The sequence below is a fragment of the Portunus trituberculatus genome, chromosome 31 (genome assembly GCF_017591435.1).
Source record: "Portunus trituberculatus isolate SZX2019 chromosome 31, ASM1759143v1, whole genome shotgun sequence".
Lineage (NCBI taxonomy): Eukaryota > Metazoa > Arthropoda > Malacostraca > Decapoda > Portunidae > Portunus > Portunus trituberculatus.
In genome coordinates, this window is record NC_059285.1 from 18,236,363 (window position 1) to 18,243,862 (window position 7,500).

The 7,500-nt window shown below is 41.4% G+C and overlaps 1 protein-coding gene across 1 annotated transcript in view; it reads right to left on the reverse strand.

Annotated features, from left to right (window-relative positions):
* Window positions 1–7,500, reverse strand: part of LOC123511288 (armadillo repeat protein deleted in velo-cardio-facial syndrome-like) — a 101,852-nt gene that overhangs the window by 83,276 nt on the left and 11,076 nt on the right.

The following is a 7,500-nucleotide window of genomic DNA, read 5'->3' on the forward strand; positions in this document are numbered from 1 at the left end:
ACCCCCAACGCTCTTCCCTCCCACTCCCCCGTCTTCCCCACTACTTCCTTCCCAGACTGCACCTCTCTCTCTCTCTCTCTCTCTCTCTCTCTCTCTCTCTCTACTTTTTACTTCTATCACCCCTCCTCCCCATCCTTACCTCCCCCCTCCCCCTCTCTTTCCTCCAACACACCCCTCCCTATTCCATGTAGATTGGAGGAAAGGTGGAGGGAAGTTTTTGTGAGTTGGAGGAAGAAAAGGGAGGAAAGGAGAGGAGAGGAGGAAAGATTGTAGAGAAGGAGGTAAAAGTTTATCTCCATCTCTGTTTCCATTTCTTCCTTTTCAAAATTTTCTTCTCCCCTCCCTTCCCCACCCCTCCCTCTCCCTCTCCATCTCCTTCCTCTCTGTTTCTAATATAATCTAACCCCTCTCCCCCCTCTCACTTTCCCTCTCCCTCCCCTCTTTTTCCAATTTAATCTACCCCCTCTCCCCAATTCCCCTCCAATCCATCTCTTATTCCATCACGCCCACCTTTTCAATGCTTCATCTCCCCTTCCCCAATACACACCCCCTTTCCCCTTCCTGTCTTCCTATCCACCCCTTTACACGTCCCATTTCCCTCCTATACCCTTCCACCCACCTTGCAATTTTTTTTTTCTCTCCCTCTCCCCCTTTCCCTCTTCCTCCCCATCCCTTCATTCACAGTACAAATTCTCGCCCCCCTTTCTTTCTCTTCCCCCCATCTCCTCCCCACCCCACAGCCCCTCTCCCTCCCTTTCCCTCTTCCTCTCTCTCCTTTCGTTCATAATACAAATTCTCGTTCCCCAAATTCTTCCCCTTTCCTCCATCTTCTTCCCATACACTCCTTCTCTCTCTCTCTCTCCTCAAAATCTCTTCTCTCCCTCTCCCTTTCCCTCTCCCCTTCTCTCTCTCTCTCTTCGTTTACAATACAAAGTCTAACTCCTTTCTCTCTCTTCCACCCATCTCCTTCGCTACCACTCTCCCTCACCCCACCCTCTCTCTCTCTCTCTCTCTCCTCAAAATCTCTTCTCTCCCTCTCCCCTCTCCCTTCGCTCCCAATACAAATTCTCACCACACCCCCTCCACCTTCCCTTTCCTATCATCTTCCCCCAAACACTCCCTCTCTCTCTCTCTCTACCCCCCCCACACACACTCCCTCCGTCTCTCTCTCTCTCTCTCTCTCCCTCACCCCCCCCCCTCCCCCGGCATGTCGTTGCATATCCCTTCACGATAATCTAGCGGAAATTTAGAATCCAATGCATAAACTAAGAAAATCATTCGAAACATTTCCCTTGATTAAAATGGCTGCCGTTTGTGTTGCTGATGCTGATGATGATGTTTTTGGTGGTGGTGGTGGTGGTGGTGGTGGTGGTGGTGTGTGTGTGTGTTATATAGTTGGTAGCAAGCAATCCATCCTGGGAAAATTAATAGTTGTAGTAATAGTGATGGTGGTAGTAATTGTTATTGTTTTTGTTATGGTGGTGGTGGTGGTGGTGGTGGTGGTGGTGGTGGTGGTGGTGGTGGTAATAATAGTAGTAGTGGTAATAGAAATCATAAAAAGAGAAAGTAGTACTAGTAGTCGTGGGAGAAATTCAGTAGTAGTAGTAGTAGTAGTAGTAGTAGTAGTAGTAGTAGTAGTAGTAGTAGTAGTAGTAGTAGTAGTAGTAGTAGTACAAGAAAACAAAAAAATAAATAAAAAATAAACAAAAGATTACAATACTTCCATAATTACATCGAGAGAGAGAGAGAGAGAGAGAGAGAGAGAGAGAGAGAGAGAGAGAGAGAGAGAGAGAGAGAGAGAGAGAGAGAGAGAGAAAGGCCCCATCCAGAGCGTATCTCCTCCAGGCAAAGGGGGGGTCTTTATCCTCACTAAAGGGACCCTCCCTTATATCCCCACTCCCCCAACACCCCCCCCACCCCGTAACCCGAAATACAGCAATTAACAAAAAAATTACACCTTATCCCCCCATTATTAATTACTCTCTCTCTCTCTCTCTCTCTCTCTCTCTCTCTCTCTCTCTCTTAGAGTTAAGAGAGAGAGAGAGAGAGAGAGAGAGAGAGAGAGAGAGAGAGAGAGAGAGAGAGAGAGAGAGAGAGAGAGAGAGAGAGTTTAGTATGGTGTTATTGTTGTTGTTTATAGTCCATCGTACCGTTTGTTGTAATTATCGTACACACACACACACACATCAACCCGTATCATTATTATTATTATTATTATTATTATTATTATTATTATTATTATTTTATCATTATTACTGCTACTATTACTATTACTATTACTAATACTACTACTACTATACTTTTATTGACATTATCATCACGTTATTATTATTATCATCATCATCATCATCAGTAGTAGTAGTAGTAGTAGTAGTAGTAGTAGTAGTAGTCGTTTTATTTCTACGTGTTTTCTTTACTAATTGTTGTTGGAATGTGTACTGTAAGTGATTATCTCTCTCTCTCTCTCTCTCTCTCTCTCTCTCTCTCTCTCTCTCTCTCTCTCTCTCCCTTGCTCAGGCTGCAATTATTAAGTAAGACTGCAATTAAGAAACAGAATAAAAAAACATTTAGTGTGTGTGTGTGTGTGTGTGTGTGTGTGTGTGTGTGTGTGTGTGTGTGTGTGTGTGTGTGTGTGTGTGTGTGTGTGTGTTTGCGAGGTAAAAATCTATTCACATTATCATATTCATTATCCGTTCACTTCTTCCAAAGATTTCTTCATTAATTAAATTCATACATTCTTTCATACACGCATTCCTTCATTCATTCGTTCCTTCATTCACGCATTCCTTCATTCCTTCATTCACGCATTCTCTCTTAAAATAACTGCTCTTTTTTTTTCATTCGCCTTTTCACGAACACTAAAAAAAAGGCAACAATAAAATAAACAAATAAATATATACATAAACAAATAAATAAATAAATAAATAAATAAATAAATAAATTACGAAGGTTCAGAAAGACAAAGATAATTTTTAATAAAGCTGAAAATGAAATAGAAGAAAATGACAAAAAAAAGGAAAACAGAAAAGAATGAAAGAAAGGAACATGAAAAAAGAAAGAAAAAAGAAAAATAAGTAAATAAGTAAACAGGTGAGACGGGAGGAGGAGGAGGAGGAGGAGGAGGAGGAGGAGAAGAAGAAGAAGAAGAAGAAGAAGAAGAAGAAGAAGAAGAAGATGATGATGATGATGATGAAGAAAAAGAAAATACCGACGACGAAACAAAATGAAAAAAAAAATGAAACGAAAAAGAAAAAGATAAGAAAAGATAGAGAGTCGGACGAGGGTGATGAGGAAAGGAAGAAAAGGAAAAGAAGAGAAGAGAGGGGAAAAAAAAGGGGGAAGAAATAAGAAAGGGAAACAAACATTAAAGATATGCAAGAAACACACACTTCGCGGCCATGTATACCAAAGTAAGCAATTCCCTAAGTGGTGTGTGTGTGTGTGTGTGTGTGTGTGTGTGTGTGTGTGTGTGTGTGTGTGTGTGTGTGTGTGTGTGTGTGTGTGTGTGTGTGTGTGTACCTGTCTGTGGTTTGCTTGTTGTCCAGGTGTGTGTGTGTGTGTGTGTGTGTGTGTGAAAAAAAAGAAACGGAATAATGAATAAACACAAACAACAACAAAAATAAACAAAGCAAACAAGAACGAAATAATGTAATGGTCAATTTAACCCCTTCAGTACTGGGACACATTTTTACCTTGAGATTTATGTACGATTAGACCATTTTATTGACATTAGGAAAGGTCAGAAGATTAATGGCCGGAGTCTTCGCTATTTCAACCCCTTCAGTACTGGGACACATTTTTACCTTGAGATTTATTTATGATTAGACCATTTTATTGACATTGGGAAGGGTCTATGGAGGTCAGACGATTAATGGCCACAGTCTTCGCTATTTCAACCCCTTCAGTACTGGGACACATTTTTACCTTGAGATTTATGTACGATTAGACACTGATTGACATTAAGAAGGGTCTATGGAGGTCAGACGATTAATGGCCACAGTCTTCGCTATTTCAACCCCTTCAGTACTGGGACACATTTTACCTCGAGACTCATGTACGATTAGACCATTTTATTGACATTAGGGAGAATCTATGGAGGTCAGAAGATTAATGGCCAGAGTCTTCGCTGCTTCAATCCTCCCACACGTGTTTCTGAAGCTGTAGAAAATCACCAAATCACCAGAATGGATATGGAACGCGTCATGGTACTGGAGGGTTTAAAGTGAAGCGAAAATGTAGTAATTCATCTAAAATTACTAACTAAACAAGAATCTCTCCCCAGTGTTGAGAAAGAAAGCAGCACGCCACGCCTCCTGTGTCGGCAACGCTGCACGATTACTGAGGTCACACTAAAGCTAAAACAGTACATCAAATATTCTTCTGTTACCTGACTGATATGTTTCTCTCTCTCTCTCTCTCTCTCTCTCTCTCTCTCTCTCTCTCAAGCTTGACAGATGGAAGAAAAATGTGTATAATACTAAAAGGAAAGAAAAGAGAAAATACTGAAGGCTGATGAACACAATAATAATAACAACAACAAAACCAAACTAAAATAATGATAAGGAAAAAAAAATCAAAGAAAACGGAAAATTATATAGAAAACTGACGAGAAAAGCAACGAAAATGTAAGTACACAAACACATAATATACGTGCGAGACCTGGAAAATAAGTCACTGTTTGAAATTCGGATTTAAAAACATAACGAGAGACTGCAAGAAAAACAAGTAAAAATATAAAAAAAATGAAATAAAAATAAGAAACCCGGAAAATTATTGAACGCTAACAAACAAACACAACAAAATTAACTACACTGTTACAAACACAAGGCCTGGAAAATATGTCACGGCGAGAGAGAGAGAGAGAGAGAGAGAGAGAGAGAGAGAGAGAGAGAGAGAGAGAGAAAGAGAGAGAGGGCGGTTGGTCACTGATAGGAGGGTATGGATAAGAACCTTATCTCTTTCTGTGTTGTAGGAGAGTGCAGCATCTCTCTCTCTCTCTCTCTCTCTCTCTCTCTCTCTCTCTCTCTCTCTCTCAAGGGGCTTCATTCTCCCTCAACAGCTTTATATATTTCTCTCCCTCTCCCTCCTTTAACTCTCTCTCTCTCTCTCTCTCTCTCTCTCTCTCTCTCTCTCTCTCTCTCTCAATACCACTAAAGGGAAGATAATTAGGTGAAGAGGCAAGGGCGACGAACAGAGAGAGAGAGAGAGAGAGAGAGAGAGAGAGAGAGAGAGAGAGAGAGAGAGAGAGAGAGAGAGAGAGAGAGAGAGAGAGAGAGAGAGAGAGAAAAAAAAACCGATAAAAAAGTGCATAAGAAAATGTAGATAAAAAAATGAAAGTTTGGAGGAGGAGGAGGAGGAGGAGGAGATAAGTCTAACTCTCTTATCTCCCTTATCTCCTTCCAGTTCATATAAAAGTTAGTTTAGTGAGTAAGAATGGAGGAGGAGGAGGGCAAACCGCAACAGACCCTGAGGTCCTTACTAGGCTGTTTGTTGAAGCTATTTCCTAACTACCAGTAATAGAGACAGGACAGCAAAGCAGAAGGCTCCTCCCCACCCACCCTCCCTCCAGCCGAGGCTGGCAGGAAAAAAGGTAAAACCATGTGATATGGAAAAATCACATGGAATTTTAGTAGAGAGTGAAAAGGAAATATGTAATCTACGTCTGACTACTTGTGTTTGTGGGGGAAAGTGTTAAAGCTTGGTGAATGTAATGTGTGTGCATTGTGTACGTGGATGCACAGTGTGTGTCGAATGGGTGGTGCGGCAGCCTTGCCTGGCGCTTTCTAGGGAGGCAGCAGTCAATCAGGCCCCAGCTCCGTTCAATCCACTGAAATAGCATACTTTCCCTGTAGGGACGCCGTACGCTGATAACCCCTTGCAACATTGATCCCTGGTACTTAGTTCCCGATGATGATCAATGGTTGACAAGGCCCTCTCCAAACACAGCCCGTCACAGGTCGAGAGTAGTAGTAGTGACCGTTCACTCTGGGCTATCTGTGCGTGTATGCAGTGTTGTGTAGTGTGTATGTAAACACAGTGTGGAGTCAAAAGGTGGTGCGGCAGCCTTGCCTGGCGCTTTCAAGAGAGGCAGCAGTCAATCAGGCCCCAGCTCCGTACAACCACTGTAAAGTGCACTTCCCTTTAAAGGGCGCCGCACACTGTATGGTTACCCCTGCAGCGGTGACCCTGGTACCTTAAATCCCGATGATGGTCACCTACTGTCAGGGCTCTTGACTATCCACAGCCCTTCACAGATCGAGAGTAAAAGTAGTGACCGTTCACTCCGGGCTATCTGTGTCATGTATGGAGGGTGAGAGGAATTCAAACTACCGGCCAATTTAAAGCACCATCAGAGGCCCAGATCAGAAAAAGCGCAAGTTATTCGGAAATGAATAGCGACAACCGTGGATTAGATTCAAAGTATTTATCGAGGCGAACTTTGAACGTTTCGATAGTACCTGAGTTGACAACATTTGATGGCAGACCATTCCATATATTAACTATGCGATTAAAGAAAAAGTGTTTGGCTTCATTTGTTATGAAACGCTTACCTTTAATTTTAAAACCATTGCTTCTGGTGACATTTGACTGGTCGACTGATACGTATTTTTGAATATTCATATTTGCAAAGCCATTGAAAATTTTGAAAAGCATGATAAGGTCGCCTCTTACTCTTCGTTTCTCAAGAGAAAATAAATTTAATTCCTTTAGGCGTTCCTCGTAGGATTTGTTTCGCAGCCTTGGGATAATTTTTGTTAATCTGCGTTGTATTTTTTCTAATTTTTCGATATCTTTTTTGTAATACGGTGACCAAAACTGAACATTGTATTCGAGATGTGGACGGACGAGTGAGTTATATAATGTTAATATTATTTTCTCGGACTTGAAAGTGAAAGATCGTCCAATGAAACCAACTAATTTATTCGCAGTTTTGACGACTTCAGTACAGTGTCTATTAGGCTTGAGGTCTGCTGAAACAATGACACCAAGATCTTTTTCTTTGTCCACACTCGTCATTCGGGTATTATTCATCTTGTATATCGCCTGAGGATTTTGATTTCCTATGTGTAAACGTGGCATTTATCTATATTGAATTTCATTTGCCACTTGTTTGACCATTCGATGAGAGTATCTATATCGCTTTGCAAAAGTTGTCTTTGGTTTTCTGAGTCTACTCTGTTTGCAATTTTGTGTCATCCGCGAATTTTGAGAGCTTACAATTTATTCTTTCATCAATGTCGTTAATATATATAATAAAAAGAATAGGTCCCAGAACTGATCCTTGAGGAACGCCACTGCTTACGTTAATCCAGTCTGAAGATTTACCATTGATCACAACTCGCTGTTTACGATCAGACAACCAATCCTCGATCCATGCTGCGATGTCACCAGGTATGCCGTGTGCTTTAATTTTATTGATAAGACGTTCATGTGGAACTTTGTCAAAAGCCTTTTGGAAATCAAAGTATATAATACCAACCGCTCTGGTATTGTCATACA